Raw genomic sequence first — 23,512 nt, 5'->3', positions numbered from 1 at the left:
GCCCCTCTGGCCAACACCAGTAGGTGGTAGGGTAAATTTATTATATTATATTACATTATATCCTCTTTCACATTAGAGCCACAACAGGACCCACTAGAACATGGGAACAAGTAAAAGTGAAATATTAGAATATTCTACAGAATGGTAATATTTATCACTTATATTGCTTTTCGTCTCTTGGAAAGAGACCCTGAAATAATCTGTTTGTTTGTTTATAACAGCAACCAAGAAAAGGGCAGAGCAAAAAAAGACAGGTGGTGGTCCTGCACCCCCTCGTCAACAAGTTGGTTAAGTAAATAATACCCTCACGGGAAAATGGATATCTATCTATGAGCACACTGTCGCGCTGAGCTAAAGGATCCTGTCTATCCCGCAATATACGCTGAATTCTGAGGACTCTCCTTATCAATCTTGCACCTTCCGCAATGGGTGGCTCGCGTAAACGGACAGGATATGGCTGCGACAGGCTTCCCAAATCCACCTTCGCTTTTATAGCCGTGGTCTCTCATCTTGATTACACGAAGTAATTTACTATTACTACTCTAAAATAAGAATTACATCTGAAATAATCACATACATGAAATAGAATGATTAATAGTACATTTCCCTTTTTTAGGAAATGACCTGTATGTATCTGTATGAAATCAATAAAAGAATCAAGTGCTGCATTATCTTTAGTTAGATTGATAATATTTATTTATGGAAAAACAGTGGTAAAATATCGCTGTTGCTTTCGTATAAATGAAGCGGACATACCTGCGTGGCCGCGATCTAATCCTGTTTACATAAAGTAAGCCTGCTCCCGAGCAGGTTTACGCTTACGGATCTGTTGCTATGACAGCAAGTCCCGGATGAGCTTCGGAGAACCGAACGATCCAAGATCACGCGAAATCGTCAACAATCAAATCCAGCTAACTTACTTAGCGAGGTACGAAGAACGGACCCCAGGGAGTAACCTAAACTGGGAAAAGCTAAACAAAAAAACAGACCTGAAACAGACGGAGGCACGGCTGGGAGTAATTGGACATAACGGGACAAGGGGAGTGAAACTAGAAACACTGACGAGAGACACAGACCTACAAAATAAAACAGGAACTCACACATGCAAAGACACAGACTAAGAAATCCGGACTTGACACAGGAATACACAGGCAGAAAAGCCTAAATACTAAACTGGGGAAGAACAGAACCAAAACCCAAAGAAAGAGAAAACCAGAACCAAAATACATCACAATAATAGAAAACACAAAACGCTGGGTCAAAAGACCCAGGGCCATGACATTCTTACAGAAAGTGAGCAATGACAGAGAACTCACGTTTTTATGCACTGGTGGGATTGAGAGCCCTCTCCTATTTACTAAACTGGCACTTTAACCAAACCAGCCATAAACATTGTCACAGCTGGTTGTGGCTAAGCAGTAGTATAAAGAGGAAGGATTAAGCCTAGCTTAAGCTGCAACTGGGAAAACAGTCAAGGTTACACCTGAAGGACTCAACATTTGAATGTTTCAGATGATCAAAAAGGAAAGAAATATGACAAAGGTTACCTGGGTCAGTGGAAAATAGTCTGTAAATGGTTTCATTTGTTAAGGGTAAAAAGGTATGAAAAACAACCTGACCATGTATGGAAGCCGGCTGAAAGACCTCACACAGCAGCACATCATGATACGATCAAAAGAAACAGCAGAGAAACAAAGTCACTGACATCAGTATGAAAAGGTTACGGAGTCATTTCTAAGGCTTTGGGACTCAAGCGAACTACGAGCCATTATCCACACTACAGGAAAAATGGAAGAGTACTCAAGCCTCCCAGGAGCAAGTGGCTGACTAGAAATACTGCAAGAGTGCATCGATGACTAATCCAGGAGGTCACTGAAGAACCCAGATCATCATCTAAAGACCTGCAGGCCTTACTTAGCTTAGATAAGGTCAGAGGTCATGATTCAGCAATAAGAGATTCAATGGGGGGAGAGATTCAACAACAGAAAGGCTCATCTCACATCTAACAACAAACATCTGGATGATGTTTGTTGGTAAATGAGACGGAAGCTGTAGTTTTTCGAGAGATTTGAGTCCCGTTACACGTGGCATTAAAAGAAGATCACAGGAACAGCCTGACACAGTGGTGGTGGTGTGACGTCTTCCCAAGAACACCTCATACCAAAAAAAAGATTCCAGGAAGGATTCTTGTATATGTGGAACCCTCTAACCAAGTAACTGAGCTGAGTCGACACAAGAGGAAAAGAAGCACAACTGCATGATACACAGAAGTGCTGGCTCACTAATCAGCTGCTAGAGACCACTGAACCATCCGAGTTTTACTTCTTTACAGATGAGCATCCAGACCAGGACAGAGAGGAAATCTGACATAACTGAGTCAATGAAACCACAAAAAGATCAAACTGTTTAAGGTGGTAATACACCAAAGTACAACCCAGACCCAGATCAGCTTGACTTTTTATCTTTTTCTTGGATATAAAGTCACATCAGTGGTCGTTTCACATCCTGTTGATGGCTTTAGTTCATATTGAAGGTTTTCAAAATCAATGGGTGTGAAATGTTTTGATTTGTCACACTGGTCACAGCTGTAGTTTCCCCTCCATGTATGTACGTTCATGTTTGTTACGACTTCCTGACAGCGAGACACTTTTCTCCCAGTTTCTGCATTTGTATGGTTTCTCTCCTGTGTGGACTCTTCCATGCACTTTAAGATGATCCGCAGTGGTGAATGAGAGATGGTTTTTGACCCCATGTGACAGAGTTAATTTTGGTTTAATTCACTTGGTTTAGGGAAGCCTCTCCCACATTCTTTGCAGTAGTTCGTTTTGTCTCCAGTGTGTCTGAGTTGATGTTGTTTAGGTTCTCTTGATGATTGAAAGTTTTTTCACAAAAGTCACAGAGAAACTCTTTCCCACTACCACAGTGACGACAGGGTTGAGAACTGGATCCGTCTGTGTCGCTCTGCTTCTAAACAAAGACACAAACACAGTGGAAGTCAGGGAATTCTTTCAACATTTTTATTTTTAATGGCGCCTGAAATAAGGAGTATCTGTGCCAGTGTCTAATTATATCTTACTGTTTACATTATAACACTCAGCTTACTGGGCAACATTGAGTCTTCATTTGTAGGTAATCTACTTAATGGGAAGACTGGTGATTAAACCCCTGGATGCTCTACTCTGCATCCCACAAGATACTGACTCCAACCTGCTCTCCGATGCATCCATTGGAGTGTGAATGTTAGATAGAGAGAAAGGGGAGGAGCTTTTAAAACTTTTAAGCTTTGAAATTAAACTTCATTCATATAAAATTGTAAAACTGTTAAAAGAAAAATACATACCTCACAGTAACTGCACTTTTAGAGTTTCTTTCTGCTGTGAATCTTTTGGTGTGATTTGAGGTAATGTGGAGATTTAAAAGTCTTCTCACACAGGTCACATTTATAAGGTCTCTCGTCAGTGTGGGTAAACGTGTGCTGCTGTAAGTTTTTGTATGTCACAAAAGCTTTACCACACTGATCACAGCAGTAAACATCATTTTTGGTGTGAATGCGTAGGTGAATGTCTCGGCTGACTAGCCAGCGGAAAGTTTTTCCACAAATGTGACAGCTGTACGCTTTAACTCCACTGTGGACGAGTTGGTGTGTTTTTAAGCTTGCAGGGTGGGTAAAAGACTTTCCACACAAGTCACAGCTGTACGCTTTAACTCCACTGTGGACGAGTTGGTGCGTTTTTAAACTTCCAGACTGGTTAAAAGACTTTCCACACAACTCACAGCTGTACGCTTTAACTCCACTGTGGACGAGTTGGTGAGTTTTTAAGTTTCCAGGACGGTTAAAAGACTTTCCACACAACTCACAGCTGTACGCTTTAACTCCACTGTGGACGAGTTGGTGTCTTTTTAAGTTTCCAGCCTGGGTAAAAGACTTTCCACACAACTCACAGCTGTGCGTTTTAACTCCACTGTGCATGAGTTGGTGTTTTTTTAAATTTCCAGACTGGGTAAAAGACTTTCCACACAAGTCACAGCTGTACGCTTTAACTCCACTGTGTATGAGTTGGTGAGTTTTTAAGTTTCCAGGACGGTTAAAAGACTTTCCACACAAATCACAGTTGTATGGTTTAACTTCACTGCGCATGATTTGGTGTCTTTTAAAGCTTCCAGCATGGGTAAAAGACTTTCCACACAAGTCACAGCTGTATGCTTTAACTCCACTGTGGATGAGTTGGTGTCTTTTAAAGCTTCTAGCATGGGTAAAAGACTTTCCACACAAGCCACAGCTGTGCGCTTTAACTCCACTGTGGATGAGTTGGTGTTTTTTTAAATTTCCAGACTGGGTAAAATCCTTCCCACACTCATCACAACTGTATGTTTTCTCTTCCTTTCTTCTGTGAGGTTTGTCGGCCTCCTGAGAGCACTGACTTCTTGCTCCATGTTGGTCCTGCAGTGACAGAGATACAAACAGAGGCAGTGAGTGAAATGCAGTCGTGGAACAAACTCAACCTTCAAATTTCCTCTATTAACAGTAGTTTTAAACCAAAGGCTGAAGTAGTTCCTTTTCAGTCAATACACTCGGTACAACACACGTGGTATGGGATATCATGCCCTCACGTGTCCTGGCTGAGGAAACCTTTATTCACGCCTTTAAGGCAGATTATCTGTGATGACGTGTGCACAGCCCCAATGTGCCGCCACTGCTTCGGCAGTCAGCCCCTGATTCACTGTGTAGCTAAGAAGCTGCAGGTGGACTAGCCCTCTCCTCTGCCAGCTCAGAAGCTGTCGCAGTTCACAGGCTTTTTCCTCCAACTGGACCCCGCAATATCTAAAAACTGCCTTCCTATGTTCCCAAACGTTGTCTGAGAGCTAAGTGCATCATGTGGCAAACCTCTGTCTACCTGCATCACTGTACCCAGCTATGAACAGTACATGACGTTGGACAGCACCGACAAAACTGGCTTAGCTAACCCACTCCTTATGGAGCTGTCTCTGGTCGCTTACCTGGCCCCATCCAATCCAATCCAATTTTATTTATAAAGCACTTTAAAATACCCAGCACAGGAACAAAGTGCTGTACAGAAAATAAGTTAAAACAATAGAATAACAGAAAGCAGCGAAATAAATAAATAAAACATAAAATTAAAACAGCCCTATATTAAAACAAAAACAAGATAAAACAGCATCGAATCACCTAAAAACAACTAAAATAAAAATAAAAACCAACATCTCACGTGGTGTCAAAGGCCAGGGTAAAGAGGTGGGTTTTCAAGAGTGACTTAAAAACAGATAAAGAAGTGGCCTGTCTAATCTCTAAAGGAAGCTCGTTCCACAGTTTTGGAGCTGCTACAGCAAAAGCACGATCTCCTCTAAGTTTACGCCCAGTCCTGGGTATCTTCAGGAGCAGCTGATCAGCTGACTTGAGAGAGCGGGTGGGTGTATAAGGCTGTAGCAGCTCAGAGAGATAAGATGGAGCTAGGCCATGGAGAGCTTTAAAAGTAAATAAAAGAATTTTAAAATGAATCCTAAAAGAAATGGGCAGCCAGTGACGTGAAGCTACAACAGGGGAAATGTGCTCAAACTTTCGAGTGCCAGTTAAAAGACGAGCTGCGGCATTTTGCACCCTCTGTAGATGACTAATATATGATGCGCTCACCCCAATATAAAGTGCATTACAGTAATCCAGCCGAGTGCTAACAAAGGCGTGGATCACTGTCTCAAAGTGCTGCCGTGAAAGAATTGGCTTTATTTTTGCCAGCTGCCTGAGGTGAAAGAAGCTAGATTTTACCACTGCCTTAATTTGACTGTCAAGCTTCAGTTCACAGTCCACTTTGACCCCCAGGTTTGTGACAGTTGGCTTAACATACTGTGCCAGGGAATTTACATACACATTGGGGGTCTCAGTGGGGCTGCCAAAAACCATCACCTCTGTCTTTTTATCATTGAATTTTAAAAAGTTAACAGACATCCAAGCCTTAATGTCATCGAGACACTGAAGTAATGGCTGTGTGAGGTATCTGCCTTTTTTCTTTAGAGGGACATAGATCTGACAGTCATCAGCATAAAAGTGGAAAGGAATGCCGTGCTTTCTCAGTACAGAACCAAGAGGAAGCAGATATAAAGAGAAGAGGAGGGGGCCTAGAACTGAGCCCTGTGGGACACCACACAAGAGGGGAGCGGAGGACGACACATAGTCACCGAGGCTGACACAAAAAAGTTCGCCCCGCCAAGTAGGACCTGAACCACTCCAGTGCTGTGCCCCTAATGCCCACCCAGTGCTCCAAACGAGAGAATAAAAGGGCATAATCCACGGTATCAAACACAGCTGTCAAATCTAAAAGCACAAGAACAACACAGTCCCCAGCATCAGTCGCTAAAAATATGTCATTAAAAACTTTTAAAAGGGCTGATTCAGTGCTATGAAAGGCTTTAAAACCAGATTGGAAAACCTCTAACACATTTTGCTTTTCCAGGAAGGCCATTATTTGGCTGTAAACTACCTTTTCAAGAATTTTGGAAAGAAAAGGTAGTTTGGAGATAGGCCTGTAATTTGCAAGAACCGTAGGATCCAGAGCAGGTTTTTTAATCAGGGGTTTGACTACTGCATGTTTAAAATCTTTAGGGACGACACCTGACGACAGTCAGACTATGGTTTACCAGCTCAAGAACGAAAGAACCAACTGTAGGTAACAACTCTTTTAAAAGTTGAGGAGGGACGGCATCATTTGGAGACCCTACAGACTTAAAACGACCAACAGTCTCCTTTAAAAAGGAAAGAGTCACATGCTCAAACCTGTCAAAGACAGCAGAGCAGGAAACAGAGACTGAGAGGTAACGAGCACAAGGAGAGATTTGATGAAAAGTGTTCAGCAGTGGAGGAGTTAAAACACGACAGTGCTGAACAGCAGCGTGAGGTTTAACTGAGGCACAGGCAAGAGGAACTTCAAACATCACAGGACTGTGGTCATAAAACACAGCATCACAAATCTATGTTAAAAACAGAAAAGCCATGATATAAAACAAGATCAAGTGTGTGTCCACGTTCACGTGTGGGACCTGTCACACATTGCACCAGATTAAACGAATCAATAAGGTTTAAAAAGCCCTTCGCCATGGGCATATCAGGACAACAGTCGTGAATATTAAAATCCCCAACAATATGAACACGATCATATTTTGGCAGGAATTCAGCCAAGAAGTCAGCAAAGTCACTCACAAAGTCCTTATTGTATTTTGGAGGCCGATAAACCACCGCACACAACACTGTGTGAGAGCAGCCCAACTCAAACAGACAGTTCAAAGCTGGTGAACGACGGGGTTGATAGCTTCTTACATTTAAAATGACTTTTAAAGATCGTAGCTATTTCTCCTCCTCGGCCCAACATACGTGGGGAATTAGAATAACAGCAATCGCCAGGTAGAAGATCTGAGAAGAGGCTGCACTCCCCAGCGCTCATCCACGTCTTGCACACACAGAGAAAATCCAGTCCTCGGGATGTGAAGAAATCCTTCAGGATAAACGTTTTGTTCGCTAGGGACCTAGCATTTACCAGGCCAATTCTGGCGGTAAGCGGCGGATCCCCGTCACTAGCCGTCCTAGAAGCCCGACACAGAGGCCACAGGTTCCGCAGATTCACACCACGCCGGCGGGACTGGAACATCCCATCCAGGCAGATGACAGTTACCAGCCAGGTACAGACAGGTTCCAACGATCGCCGAGAGAAACAGAAGTTTGGCACCGCTCCTTGTTTTCTGGATAAGGGCTTAAGAGAATACCTTAAAGAAGCTTTCAGCTTCACCAGGAAGCCAGCCCTTCGACCCCGGCGTCAGCACTTTTGCCGGAGTGGTGGATCTGGAACACGGCACAGGTGAGCTGGGATCTCCGATATTAGCGGGGGCAAAGTTTTATGTCCAGCTTGGTTCCACTTTGCCCAGCCTTTGGCAGAAGGTCGGAGATCCAGTACGGTTAGGCGATCATACACCAAGAGAGAGTTGGCATTTATTACAATAGTCAATAAAATCAAAACAAACAACCAACACTGGCAGTGATAGACAGCAAGCCACATGCACCGGCGCCATCTTTTTTTAAGGTTAAAAAGGTTAAGTCGGTGCGGCGCCACCGACTTAACCATGGAGTCGGCATCACATCATTCATGCTTTTCGGCATCATACCATTCATGCTTTTCTTCAAAGATGGCCTGGAGATCGAAAAATGGAATTACATCTGCTGTTCACCTGACTGCTGCTTCCAAAATGGCCTACAAAGCAGACTGGAGGAGCACTACCTTGCATCATGCCTGAACAGAAACATTGTCCAATTTCTTAAATATTCACATTACGGCCCACAGAACTGCTCCCAAACCTGGGGGGTGAATCAAACATGATTAGTCACCAAATACAGTTTTTAACCTTTTCTTTTTTGGCTTTTGCAGTGTTTGATTTTTGTCCCAGGATTGGCCCAGTTTTTTGTGATTGAAACAAAAAGGCTTGGACAGCGAGCACAGCTCTGACTGGCTGAAAGAAGACGTTTGTTTTCCTTCTGACTGAATACTGTTTTAGCAACAATCCATACAGGTTGGCATCACCAGACCCCTTTGAGTTTGGGTTTGTGGTTGCATTAAATAAGATTCCATCTACAAAAAAGACTTACGGTTTAATTTGAAAATGAATAAAAACGAGTACAAAAAAAAAAAAAAACCTCGTCTGGATTATTTTCTGTTCAGCAGCTCTGATGAAAGATTTTTAATTTTGTGATTATGCTTAAGTTGTAGCTTCATTTAAAGGAAGAAGAGGTTGTGAATTGGAGCCAACACAGGGAGAGAGAAATTGAAGCCATATGTGTAAAAGGAATGTGGTGACATCCGGTTTTAAACAGACAGACTGGCGCTCCCCCTCTCTTTCTCCTTTTAAGGAGTTCAATACATGACACTCCTACTGCTGTGGAGACTTGCTTTAAGTATAAATAAAGGTCGTTCAGGATGCCCTGGGCGCTTTTTCTGTGTCTCATCTGTTGTGCACATCAGTGCAAAGCAGATCGGATCGTTGACTGCCCATGCGCATGTAAAAAATAGATATCTGAGTTGTGAGTTTCTTTATCTTCTAAATAATTTTCTCTTCACAAGCTCATTGCTGAGTAACATTTCAGACACTGAGATTCATCCTATAGCTGTCAGCGATCATGCTCCTGTATCTTTAACACTAATACAGAAGAATAATACTACACCAAGTAAAAACTGGAGATTTAATATATCACTGCTCAAAGACGAAGAGTTTATCAAATACTTTAAAAAAAAAATGGACTCTATATTTAGGCTTTAATGACATTCCTGGAACATCAGCATCTGTCTTCTGGGAAGCAGGGAAAGCCATGATGAGAGGTAAAATAATTTCTTTCTCATCACATACAGTGGGGCAAAAAAGTATTTAGTCAGCCACCGATTGTGCAAGTTCCCCCACCTAAAATGATGACAGAGGTCAGTAATTTGCACCAGAGGTACACTTCAACTGTGAGAGACAGAATGTGAAAGAAAAATCCATGAATCCACATGGTAGGATTTGTAAAGAATTTATTCGTAAATCAGGGTGGAAAATAAGTATTTGGTCAATAACAAAAATACAACTCAATACTTTGTAACATAACCTTTGTTGGCAATAACAGAGGTCAAACGTTTACTATAGGTCTTTACCAGGTTTGCACACACAGTAGCTGGTATTTTGGCCCATTCCTCCATGCAGATCTTTTCGAGAGCAGTGATGTTTTGGGGCTGTCGCCGAGCAACACGGACTTTCAACTCCTGCCACAGATTTTCTATGGGGTTGAGGTCTGGAGACTGGCTAGGCCACTCCAGGACTTTCAAATGCTTCTTACGGAGCCACTCCTTTGTTGCCCGGGCGGTGTGTTTTGGATCATTGTCATGTTGGAAGACCCAGCCTCGTTTCATCTTCAAAGTTCTCACTGATGGAAGGAGGTTTTGGTTCAAAATCTCACGATACATGGCCCCATTCATTCTGTCCTTAACACGGATCAGTCGTCCTGTCCCCTTGGCAGAAAAACAGCCCCATAGCATGATGTTTCCACCCCCATGCTTCACAGTAGGTATGGTGTTCTTGGGATGCAACTCAGTATTCTTCTTCCTCCAAACACGACGAGTTGAGTTTATACCAAAAAGTTCTACTTTGGTTTCATCTGACCACATGACATTCTCCCAATCCTCTGCTGTATCATCCATGTGCTCTCTGGCAAACTTCAGACGGGCCTGGACATGCACTGGCTTCAGCAGCGGAACACGTCTGGCACTGCGGGATTTGATTCCCTGCCGTTGTAGTGTGTTACTGATAGTGACCTTTGTTACTTTGGTCCCAGCTCTCTGCAGGTCATTCACCAGGTCCCCCCGTGTGGTTCTGGGATCTTTGCTCACCGTTCTCATGATCATTTTGACCCCACGGGATGAGATCTTGCGTGGAGCCCCAGATCGAGGGAGATTATCAGTGGTCTTGTATCTCTTCCATTTTCTGATGATTGCTCCCACAGTTGATTTTTTCACACCAAGCTGCTTGCCTATTGTAGATTCACTCTTCCCAGTCTGGTGCAGGTCTACAATACTTTTCCTGGTGTCCTTCGAAAGCTCTTTGGTCTTGGTCATGGCGGAGTTTGGAGTCTGACTGTTTGAGGCTGTGGACAGGTGTCTTTTATACAGATGATGAGTTCAAACAGGTGCCATTCATACAGGTAACGAGTGGGGGACAGAAAAGCTTCTTACAGAAGACGTTACAGGTCTGTGAGAGCCAGAGATTTTCCATGTTTGAGGTGACCAAATACTTATTTTCCACCCTAATTTACAAATAAATTCTTTACAAATCCTATCATGTGGATTCATGGATTTTTTTTTCACATTCTGTCTCTCACAGTTGAAGTGTACCTCTGGTGCAAATTACTGACCTCTGTCATCATTTTAAGTGGGGGGAACTTGCACAATCGGTGGCTGACTAAATACTTTTTTGCCCCACTGTAAGAAGAAAGAAGAAAACAAAAATATTCAGGAACTAGAAAAAAAAAACATCAAAAAACATCAAATTCTTAGAAAAAGCCTATGTGTCACACCAAGATCAAGAAATATTAAACAAAATACGCAAAACAAAACTAGAATTAAAAGAAATTATTAATAAAAAGACGAAAATCTTAGTACAAATACTTTGCCTGCAAAATTATGAACACGATAACAAATCCGGACAATTTCTTGCTAACCAGTTAAAAATCAATAAAGAAAAAACAACTATATGTGCTGTTAAAGATTTATCTGAGAATACAATATATGATCTTAAAAAAATAAACATATTTTTTAGGGATTTCTATTAAACTTTATATACACCACAAATAAACCCATCTAAAAATGAAATCGATCAATTTCTCGACAACATAACTCTTACAAAATTATTAGACACCCAAGCAATGGCACTGGATTCGTCACTGATGCCAGGTGAACTCCAGGAAGCTCTGATAAGTATGCCCAATAATAAGGCTCCAGGTCCAGACGGCTTTCCAATAGATTTTTACAAAGAATTCTGGGCGATTCTGGCACCAGTTTTTCACAGGATGTTGCAGGAAATCAAAGAAAATGGTAGACTACCACCAAATATGAACTCTGCAAATATCAGTCTCTTACTAAAACCAGGCAAAGACCCTGTATTTCCCTCAAGCTATAAAACTGGTTAAAAATATTATATAATTCCCCAACAGCTTGTGTCAGAACAAATGACCAAACAAACATCCTCCAGCTTCTGTCTCCTGAGGGGCACCAGACAGGGATGCCCACTCTCCCCTTCACTGTTTGCAATTTTTATTGAGCCACTAGCAGCAGGAATTAGAAAGGCTACAACAATTAAGGGCATAAAATGTAAGAATGTAGAACATAAAATCAGCCTTTATGCAGATGATGTGTTACTTTTTCTCCAAAACTCACAAACCAATCTCTCTGGGGTAATTGCATTGATAAACTCTTTCTCAAGTGTCTCCGTCATCGCCCACGTCCTACACACCACTCTCAGCCATGTGGACAAGAAACAGGGTAACTATGTGCGAATGCTGTTTGTTGATTACAGTTCAGCGTTTAACACAATAGTGCCCTGCAGACTGTTCACAAAGCTGAGGGATCTGGGACTTAACAGCCGTCTGTGTGCATGGGTGTTGGACTTCCTCACTGGCAGAACTCAGGTGGTGAGGGTGGGCAGGTGCTTCTCCAACAGCATCACCATCAACACAGGAGCACCTCAGGGATGTGTCCTCTCGCCACTGCTCTACTCCCTCTACACTTCAGACTGTGTGGCCACCCATGGCTCCAACACCATTGTGAAGTTTGCTGACGACACAGTGGTGTTGGGTGCCATCTCCAACAACGATGAGACGGCCTACATGGATGAAGTGAAGAATCTTGCATCGTGGTGCCAGGACAACCACCTCCAGCTGAACGTCAGCAAGACGAAGGAGCTGGTGGTGGACTTCAGAAGGGGTCAGCACAGAGACTACAAGCCCATTATCATCAATGGAGCTCCAGTGGAGAGGGTGCAGTCCTTCAAGTATCTTGGTGTCCACATCTCCTCAGACCTGACATGGGCTGCCCACATTCAGGTCCAGACCAAAAAGGCTAGGCAGCGCCTGTATCACCTACGACAACTGAGGAAGTTCAGGGTCTCTCCAAAGATCCTCAGGATTTTCTATACAGGCGCTGTGGAGAGCATCCTCACACAGAACATGACATCGTGGTTTGGGAACAGCTGTGTGAAGGACCAAAAAGCTCTCCAGAGAGTGATCCATACAGCAGAACGCTGCTGCAGGATTGCTCTCCCCCCGCTTCAGGACACCTACACCAGGAGATGCCGGACTAGAGCAGCGCAGATACTGAAGGACCCGTCCCATCCTGGCAACAAACTGTTCCAACTTCTGCAATCTGGTAGAAGGTTCCGCATCTTCCGGGCAAGGACAGAGAGACTGATGAGGAGCTTCTATCCCCAAGCCATCCGTGCCCTAAACACACACACCCGCCCTCTCACATCATCTATAATTGACTGAGACAGGACTCTTCCAGACACTCTAAACCAAGGCACAATGTACATTTCAATTCCTTTAATTTTAAATATGTTTATATTGTCTATCCTGTAAAATAGTCAGATGTCTATTCATATTAATGTACAGAATTCACCTGCTTGCTGCTACTGCTGCACATTCACCCAATGTATATACTACATATATATATATAATGTTTTTCCTCTACACCCCCCCCCCCCCAATTTTTTTGCACATGTCGAGGAGCGTGTCAGGCTACATTTCACTGTGTGTTATACTTGTATAACTATGCATGTGACAAATAAAGAACCTTGAACCGATTATTCAATTAACTGGTCAAAATCAACAGTCCTTCCGATTAATTGCTCCTTCCATAATTCTTCTCCTTCCCCACTGCAATCTGGAAATATAAAATATTTAGGTATTAATGTCTCTCCTAAACTTTCAGAATTAACTAAATTAAACCACATCCCACTTTTAACCCTTTAAGACCTACCATAGAACCAAGTCCGCCAGAGCTTATATTATAGTTTTACATGCTGTAGTGCCATTTTTGGGAGTATTTCAAGTTGCTATACATCAATACAACCATTATAGCCCAAATTTTAATAATATGTATGCATTAAGTGCATAGTAATTACATAAATTGCAAAAAAGTACAATAAACTACAAAAAAAATTGAAAATCGTTTTTTTAACATATATTTCTAGTTAGAGAAATTTAAGAGGCATATCCCTCAAAACTGTAAATGCAAAAAAGTTGCACAAACTAGTTTCTCACCACAGGAAATTAATTTTGAGTGTCTTCTTAGTTTTATTTTTGAAATACACCAATTTTCATATACTGTAGGAAAAACGAAAATAAATATTATAATGCAAATTTGCAAAGAAAACAGCATATGCATCAAAATAAACTATTTCCAGCAGTGCAATATGAGTCCTAAGCATCCCAGAAATGACACAGAAAGTCATAAAGTCAAATATAACTTTTAAAAACACCAGTATAGGCTCATGAGGCCCTGATGGCAAAAAACTACATTTCCGCAAAATGACGTCACCTCCGGTTTCGGGCAGGTCATGGCGGACATGGGATAGTTCACGCTGATGGACGTAGGAAGTGTTATGAACAGCTCATCGGATCGGCAAAGCGTGTTTCTGAAATATTTTGTTTTTGGTGCTGCAAGCGCTTTTTATGCAGTTTTTGCAAAGCTTTATGTGGAAGGAAACTGTGACCTAGGACAAGCTGATGGCATAAGATGTAAGTACAATTCCTCCGGTTTCATATGCAAAAAAAATTATTGCGCTAGCTTACTTGGTTGCAGAGCTACCGGGATTTATAAATAGTTACGCAAAATGGAGCGTGTTCACTCCGACCGGCTTTAAAGGGTTAAAGACAGTAGAAGTTGATCTGGCTAGATGGAAATCTTTACCCATATCACTCATGGGAAGGGTCGCCGCTATAACAATGATGGTCTTGCCAAAAATAAACTATTTATTTTCAATGATCCCAAATAAGCCATCACAAGATTGGTTCAGATCTCTAGACTCGTATATTTCTAAATTCCTTTGGAAAGATAAACCCCCACGTATCAGCTTAAAAACACTGCAAAAGACCAAGGATAAAGGAGGATTAGATCTGCCTAACTTTAATCACTATTTTTTAGCCAACAGGCTTCAGTTCACTTCTAGATGGTTTAAACACACCCTCTTAGATGAACCTTGGATAGATGTAGAACAGGCCCTATGTAATAACCTAGAAATTTCAGACCTACCATTTATCAGCTCAAACATCAAACAACATGAATGCTTTAAAAGCGTCAGCATCAGCTCTTCTCTGACAGCATGGTGGGAGTTTCTAAAAATGACAGAGTCTTCATTAATCCCATGCAAACGTACACCTATCTGGAACAATCCGGACATATTACAAAACTTTACTTACAAACACTTTCTAAAGTAGATGAATCAATATCCCTTCCTGCTGCAAAATGGGAAGCAGATTTATCGATCAGCTTAGACCCAAACCTTTGGTCTCAGATATGCTTAAAAACCTTTCAATGGATCAGAAATCCCAGTTTCCAATTAACACAACACAAAATATTACACAGAGTGTGCTATACTGGTCATAGGATGTTCAAGATGGGCTATACGCCTTCCAACAACTGCTCACACTGCACAGCAAATACACCGGACAATTACATCCACGCTCTTTGGTTCTGTCCACCAGTTCAGAAGTTTTGGCGTGAGATATGTGAAGACTTATCAAAGTGTCTGAAATGTAACATTCCAGCCTCCCCTTTAGTATGCTTGCTGGGCAACTTGGATGAGGTCACTGCAGAAATAAACACAGCCCACGTTGTTTTTACGGCCCTATGCATAGCCAAGAAAATGGTCCTCATTAACTGGAAAAATAAAAATAATCTTAATTCTAACCAATATAAAAACCATCTAATAGATCACATTAGTCTTGAAACAGCCTCACATTTGATCAATCCCTTTGGGCTCCTTTGATCGGCTTCATCACCTAGTGGGGGTGGGGGGGGTCATGGTTTGGTCCTGCCTTCGCTATTGTGGTGGATACGGGGGTAGGGATGGCCCTGGGGCGTCTGGGGAGTCCCTAGGGACGTTTTCCCTTGAGGGCCTAACCCGGGGGATGTGGCCATGACCTGGTTAGGGGCTCTGGGGGCTCTTAGATGGTGTTTCCCTTGTGGCTGCGTACAGCAGAGATGGGGGAGGGTCTGTGCTGGCGGACGTTGGTTACTGGTCTGGTAGCCTGGGTCCGGGACGGGCGTGGAGGCTTGGGGGTGCTCCGTCCCCCGGTCTGGGGTGCTTGCTGGGCCTTGGGGGCTTGGGTCCTGGCTGTTGTGTCGCCAGAGCTGTGGGCGGGTGGGTGCAGGGGGGCTCAGCCCCAGTGCAGGGGACCTCTGGTGCATCGGCCCAACTAGGGGGCTCTCTAACTGGTGGGGAGGCTGTTATATCTTTGCAGGTGGTCTCCTCTCTACAGGAGCTCACTCTGCACGTGGGGGGAGCGATATAAGAGAGGTGGAGAATGAATTCAACCTGGGTGTCTATTGTCTTGTGTAGTTTGGGAGATGACTGGATGATGGGGTGGGTGCAGTTTTCTCTGGGATGGAGTCGGGTGGGCTGCCCCGGACTCTGTGGGGCTGGGCGGTGCTGCTGCTGCGGGCCCCGGTCCGGATGGGCCTGGGCCCCCTTGCCCTGGTGGGTTCCAGAGTGTGGGGGTGCCTACTGGGGTCAGCGGGGGAGCTGGCCCCAGGGAGGGGCCGCTTGCCCCTCCCTTTCTTCCCTCCCCATCCTAAGCTGCCTCCCTATTCCCGCTCTACCACACCCACACACACAGGGCTTGGAGTGCAGGTATGTCACCAAGGTGCAGGGGAGGCACTCCCCCTCTGTCCCCTTCTGGCCGCCTGTGCCTCAATTTTATTCTGCAACCTAGACATCCACATTACTCACACTCTCACATAACACATACATATAGGGCCTTGGGGGTGGGCACGTTTTATAGCATCCAAAGGATGGTCTGTGTATTCCAACCCACCTCTGGTGCTGTTGCCCTACCCTCAATTTTAAATGCATATAGACACTAAGGGTTTTCGGGAAGAGCCGTGCTGCTCTCTGAGAGGAAGCAAGTACCATGCTCTCCTGTGTTTTAAATGCACTTTAGAACAGCACACAGCAACACTACATATGAGTGGGCTTAGGGAGGTGTTGGGTCTTCACTCACCCCGGTTCTGTTAGACGTCAGGGCTGGGGCGCTGGGAGGAGGTGCTGGCCGTCAGATTGGCGTCTGGGATGCGGGGCCTCCCTACTACTGCAGATAAGGAGGTGGTACGCTTGCCTCCACCCCAGAGAGAAGGGTTACATCTCCTGGGTTTAGGTGCGGCTTGCCCCTCTGGGGGCGGGGGTACCTGGACCTGGGATATAGAGTATGTTTGGGGAGTGCGACTGTCTGTGCAGTGTCTATTTGTGTCTGTCTACACGTTGGGTGAGTGCCGAGTATTTGGTTGTGCACATGGGGTGGGAATGCACGTTTGTATCCGCGTGCGCCTGTTCGTCTGTGTCTATATGTCAGGTTGGGTCTTAGACTCAACCTCTCTGGGTACATCTCAGGCCCTCCTAAGTACGGAGGCCTATCTCCCCTCACCACACTCCCTGCCGGTGGCTGATGCCCTCAGACGTTGGTGTGTTGGTGGTCCTTGTCGTCTGGGGCTGGGCGCTCATGTATGTACCGGCTCACTGCTGTTGGCCGATTGGCGGGGCCTGGCGCCTGTGGCCCGGCTGGGCCCCTTCCGGGGGATGGGATGCCCTCAGGCCTCTGCCCTCTGGGCCTGAAGCTCGGTCCTCTCTGCCGCAGCTGGCTGCCGACAGAGCCCGCGGGCACGCCACTGCAACCCCCTCTGGCCTCTGCTCCGTAGCTGCTGGGTGACCTCTCGTTTGGGGCTCTACTCAGCTCTTCCCAGGAGGGTGGCACGGTTCCCCCCCTTTTGGTGGGCCTCCTTGGGTCCTTGTACTCTGGGGCCTCTGGATATCTGGGGCCTGGACCTCCTCCATACCTGCTTCATACCCTGGGGGACGGCGCTATGGCTCCCCACACTTCCTAGCAGATCGTTACATGGAGAAACCTTTGGAATACAAGCATGCTGATCCACACAGCTATGCACACAGGTGTACACACCGGTGTTCACAGACACGGACTACACCTTTCTTTCCTGCTGCCTCAAAGCACATTGTGCGCTGTCTATCTTGCGTGCTGCACAATTTTTTTTTCTCCATACAGGTGATCCAGGTGTTTTGTTTGTTTTTCTTTTCTTTTTCTTTCTTTTCTTTCTGAGCAACACCCAGGAGGAAACACAGAAAGCGGTGTGATAGGATACAGAAGCAGGGTAAGCATAGAGGAGCTAATGCGAGGCTAGCTGCTAACCAATACAAGCCAGACGTACGGACACAGTTGCCGGCCAATGTCTGCTCCCTTGACAACAATATCAGACTGTGGAGCGCTTCTCAACACAGTGTGAGGAACGATGCTTTGGCAGGGCTTCCAACACATTACGTACTACAAGCCCCCTCCCCCAATGACAAGGGACACCAATTGTGAGTAAATGCCTCGAGCGGCTGGTCTTGAAGCACATCATGAACAGTCTCCAAATAGACCTGGATCCCCTTCAGTTTGCATACAGGACCAACCGATCTACAGAAGATGACCTCTCTCTGCCACACTCCATGTTATGCTGTCACACCTGGAGAGGAAGAACACCCCTCTGCCAGAGTCCTTTTCATCGACTTCAGCTCAGCTTTTAACACGATCATTCTGCAGCAGTTGGAAAAGCTGATGCTATCAGGCGTGGACCTTGCAACCTGCAAGTGGGTTTTCAGCTTCTTGAAAAGCTGCAACAGACAGTCAAGGTGGGCAGCCACACATCAAAGACCATCTTGTTGAGCACAGACTTTCCTCTGGGGGGTGTCCTGAGCCCGTTGCTGTTCAGTCTGCTCACACATTACTGTAAGCCAGACTCTGTGCTAATCATATTGTTGAAATTTGCAGACAACAACTGTGGTTGGTCTCATCACTGACAACGACCACTTATAGAATAGATGTGGAGCAGCTTGAAGTGTGGTGTAGATCCCGTAATCTCACCAACAATGTGGACAAAACAAAAGAGATGGTGATCGATTTCAGGAAGTCTGGCAGAGATCACCACACAGACTTCACCATAGAGGGTGCTGCTGTGGAGAGGGTCAGCAGTGTTAAGTTCCTGGGTGTGCACCTTGCTGATGAACCGTCCTTCTTCATTAATACAACAGCAGTTATCAAAAAAAGCACAAAAGTGTCTGCACTCCCTCGGGAGACTCAGAAAAGCAGGACTGCACCCAATAACCATACATTCAGCTATTAGCACAGCTATACTCTGATGCCTCCTATCCACACACACACAGCATACAATATACTCCCCAGATACACACACTACTTAATTTAATTAGCCCCTTCTGTGAAAGGGCTGAAGCTACCTGTATGAGTGTGACTATTTGGACTGGAGTTTGTTTATGAATTAAGATTTTATGTTATTTACCCCTTTTTATTGTTGTGATTTATTACTGCCTTTTTACTGTTTGTCAAACCATTTTTCTTTTTAGTTGTATTGATTATTGCACTGTAGATGCTGGTGAGAAACACTTTCATTTCAGCCTGGGTAATACCATACGAAATGACAAACTTCTTCTTGAATCCTTTTCAATCTTGACAAACAAGCATCCGCTGATGAAGTGCACAGTTTCAATAAAAGTGATAGGTTCTTCACCTTTTGTGTTGATGACATTTTTGTCCACTGTAGTGGCTGAGCTGAGTCCGAATGGTTGAAAATGTTCGTCTGGTGCTCCGTCAGACTCTTCTCCTCCTGCTGATCGGCTGGGACACAAAACAGATCTTTGTAACATCACAGTGAAACAAGAACAGAGGACGGAGTCTTGACTGATCAGGCCCCATCATAGCTTAGAGAACTCATAGCATCACACTATCCCATTAGAGCACTTTGCTCTCACACTGCAGGCTTACTTGCGGTTCCTACAGTATTTAGAAGCACAACAGGAAGCTGAGCTTTTGTCCTCATTTGTATGTCAATTCAATTCAATTTTATTTATATAGCGCCAAATCACAACAAAAGTCGCCTCAAGGCGCTTCATAGATACAGAGAAAAACCCAACAATCATATGACCCCCTATGAGCAGCACTTTGGCGACAGTGGGAAGGAAAAACTCCCTTTTAACAGGAAGAAACTTCTGGCAGAACCAGGCTCAGGGAGGGGCGGGGCCATCTGCTGCGACCGGTTGGGGTGAGAGAAGGAAGACAGGATAAAGACATGCTGTGGAAGAGAGACAGAGGTTAATAACAGATATGATTCAATGCAGAGAGGTCTGTTAATAAATAGTGAGTGAGAAAGGTGACTGGAAAGGAAAAACTCAATGCATCATGGGAATCCCCCGGCAGCCTACATCTATTGCAGCATAACTAAGGGAGGATTCAGGGTCACCTGGTCCAGCCCTAACTATATGCTTTAGCAAAAAGGAAAGTTTTAAGCCTAATCTTGAAAGTAGAGATAGTGTCTGTCTCCTGAATCCAAACTGGAAGCTGGTTCCACAGAAGAGGGGCCTGAAAACTGAAGGCTCTCCCTCCCATTCTACTTTTAAATACTCTAGGAACAACAAGTAGGCCTGCAGAGCGAGAGCGACGTGCTCTAATAGGGTGATATGGTACTACAAGGTCATGAACCCTTTAAGACCTACCATAGAACCAAGTCCGCCAGAGCTTATATTATATTTTTACATGCTGTGGAGCCATTTTTGGGAGCATTTCAAGTTGCTATACATCAATACAACCATTATAGCCCAGATTTTAATAATATGTATTCATTAAGTGCATAGTAATTACATAAATTGCAAAAAAGTGCAATAAACTACAAAAAAATTGAAAATCGTTTTTGCTTTTTTAACATATATTTGTAGTTAGAGAAATTTAAGAGGCTTATCCCTCAAAACTGTAAATACAAAAAAGTTGCACAAAGTAGTTTCCCACCACAGGAAATTTATTTTGAGTGTCTTCATAATTTTATTTTTGAAATACACCAATTTTTATACACTGCAGGAAAAACGAAAATAAATATTATACTGCAAATTTGCAAAAAAGCAGCATATGCATCAAAATAAACTATTTCCAGCAGTGCAATATGAGTCCTAAGCATCCCAGAAACGACACAGAAAGGCATAAAGTCAAAGATAACTTTTAAAAAGACCAGTATATGCCCTGAGGCCCTGATCATAAAAAAAGACTACATTTCCGCGAAAATGACGTCACTTCCGGTTTCGGGCAGGTAATGGCGGAAATGCAAAAGTTCGCGCTGACGTCTATTCCAACGTAGGAAGTGTTATGAACAGCTGATCGGATTGGCAAAGCGTGTTTCTGGAATATCATGTTTTTGTTCCTGCAAGCGCTTTTTATGCAGTTTTTGCAAAGCTTTATGTGGAAGGAAACCGTGACCTAGGACAAGCTGATGGCATGAGATGCAAGTACAACTCCTCCGGTTTCATATGCAAAAAAAATTTTTGCGCTAGCTTACGTGGTTGCAGTGCTACCGGGATTTAAAAATAGTTACGCAAAACAGAGCGTGTCCGCTCTGATCGGCTCTAAAGGGTTAAGATAAGATGGGGCCTGATTATTTAAGACCTTGTATGTGAGGAGCAGTCACAGTGTTACTGGAGGCCAAGGTAATGCCATCCAGAGTAAGAATCTGGTTAGATACGATATTTCTAAGATTTTCAGGGCCGAGTACAATAACCTCAGTTTTATCTGAATTAAGAAGCAGAAAGTTAGCGGCCATCCAGGTCTTTATGTCTTTAAGACATTCCTGCAGTTTAACTAATTGGTGTGTGTCATCTGGCTTCATGGACAGATAGAGCTGGGTGTCATCAGCATAGCAGTGTAAATGTATGCTATGTCTTCTAATGATACTGCCTAAGGGAAGCATGTATAATGTAAACAGAATTGGTCCTAGCACTGAACCCTGTGGAACTCCATAATTAACCTCAGTGTGTGAAGAGGACTCTCCATTTACATGCACAAACTGGAGTCTATTAGATAGATATGATACAAACCACTGCAGCGCAGTACCTGTAATACCTACAGCATGTTCTAATCGCTCTAATAGGATATTATGGTCGACAGTATCGAACGCTGCACTGAGGTCTAGCAGGACAAGCACAGAGATGAGTCCACTGTCAGAGGCCATAAGAAGATCATTTGTAACCTTCACTAAAGCTGTTTCTGTGCTGTGATGAGCTCTGAAACCTGACTGAAACTCTTCAAATAAACCTCTGCAGATGATCTGTTAGCTGTTTGACAACTACTCTTTCAAGGATTTTTGATATGAAAGGAAGGTTGGAGATTGGCCTATAATTAGCTAAGACTGCTGGGTCTACAGATGGCTTTTTGAGTAAAGGTTTAACTACAGCCAGCTTGAGAGTCTAACTTAACATCAATGGTACTAAGAGTAGCTGTAGATAATATTACATCTGTGGGATGATTATTGGTAATTTTTTCTCTAAAAAATTTTATTTGTGAAGAAGTTCATATTCATATGTCAGTGATATATTGCTTTCATTTTTGTAAAATTAATCATTTAAATTTTATGGACAACTTTAAAGTGGATCCCACCAGGTAGTAAAATCAAGAACACACACTTTCCTGTTATCACTTGAAATATTGAGGCTCAAATTGTGGTCATTGTTAAGTCAAATTGTTGAATGTTGTCATTGTGCTTCTTAAATTTGTAAAGTCTTGGTTCAAACTATAGGATCAAGACATTCCTATGTCCCCCTCCCCAGCCTCTCGAGGTTCTGGGAAGAGGCTGTAGTGTTTTATCATGAGCAAATCCCTTGTGAAGATTCTGTCCGATGTTGCTTCCTGCTTTTATGATCCTTTTAGTGAGGTCACACACACACACACACACACACACACACACACACACACACACACACACACAGCCTTGTGTTTGTAACCAAGGGGGGGGACAGATGTTCTGTCTTGATTTCGCTCTTCATGAGGAACAAGTCTCTAAACTAGCGGGGCCTGTGGGAACACAGACCCAACAGTCATTAATATTTTGTACTTGTTAATCAAATGCGTATTTGTAACTTTGTAAACCAAAATATGTGAACATTTTATTTTTGTGCATCTACAGATGAGAATTTGTCTGTGTGTAAAAAATATTTACAAGTGTTACAAATTTTTCTGTTAATATCTGGTTACAGATACTGTTAGGATTTAACAGTTTAACAGTTTGCCTACCAGCCTGGCATTGGAGCGGATGATGCCGTCATTCACCTCCTACATCGTTCCCTCGCTCACCTGGAGACCGCTGGAAGCACTGTGAGAATCATGTTCTTTGATTTCTCCAGTGCCTTCAACACTATTCTTCCCTCGGTTCTGAAGGACAAGCTGGAGAACTCTGGAGTGGACCATCACCTCACTACCTGGATTTTGGACTACCTCACCGACCGACCACAGTATGTGAGGACTCAGGGCTGTGTGTCGGACAGGGTCGTCTGCAGTACGGGGGCCCCACAGGGAACGGTTCTGGCTCCGTTCCTCTTCACCATCTACACTGCAGACTTCTCCCACAATTCCACCCAGTGCTTCCTGCAGAAGTTCTCTGATGACTCTGCAATAGTCGGCCTCATCACTGATGGGGACGACAAGGAGTACAGAGGACTGACTCAAGACTTTGTGGACTGGTGCCAGCTGAACTACCTCCAGATCAACGCCAGTAAAACCAAGGAGCTGGTGGTAGACTTCCGCAGGCACAAGCATTCTCCACTGCAACCACTGAACATCCAGGGTATGGACATTGAGGCTGTGGACAGCTACAGGTACCTTGGTGTTCATCTGAACAAC

The 23,512-nt window shown here is 43.9% G+C and overlaps 1 pseudogene across 1 annotated transcript in view; it reads right to left on the bottom strand.

The window, feature by feature from the left end:
• The window catches only part of LOC146626000 (uncharacterized), a 48,961-nt pseudogene that overhangs the window by 24,285 nt on the left and 1,164 nt on the right, over positions 1-23,512 (bottom strand). The window contains exons 2-3 of the transcript XR_014906517.1: positions 19,368-19,474; positions 3,575-4,441 (exon numbers count right to left, since the gene is read on the bottom strand). The product of XR_014906517.1 is annotated as an uncharacterized LOC146626000 (transcript). The remainder of the gene's footprint in view (positions 1-3,574; positions 4,442-19,367; positions 19,475-23,512) is intronic.

This window comes from Diplotaxodon limnothrissa, linkage group LG9 (assembly GCF_057381915.1).
Source record: "Diplotaxodon limnothrissa isolate DT_005_m linkage group LG9, D_limnothrissa_male_GT1.1, whole genome shotgun sequence".
Lineage (NCBI taxonomy): Eukaryota > Metazoa > Chordata > Actinopteri > Cichliformes > Cichlidae > Diplotaxodon > Diplotaxodon limnothrissa.
This window is presented reverse-complemented; position numbering and strand designations above follow the sequence as displayed.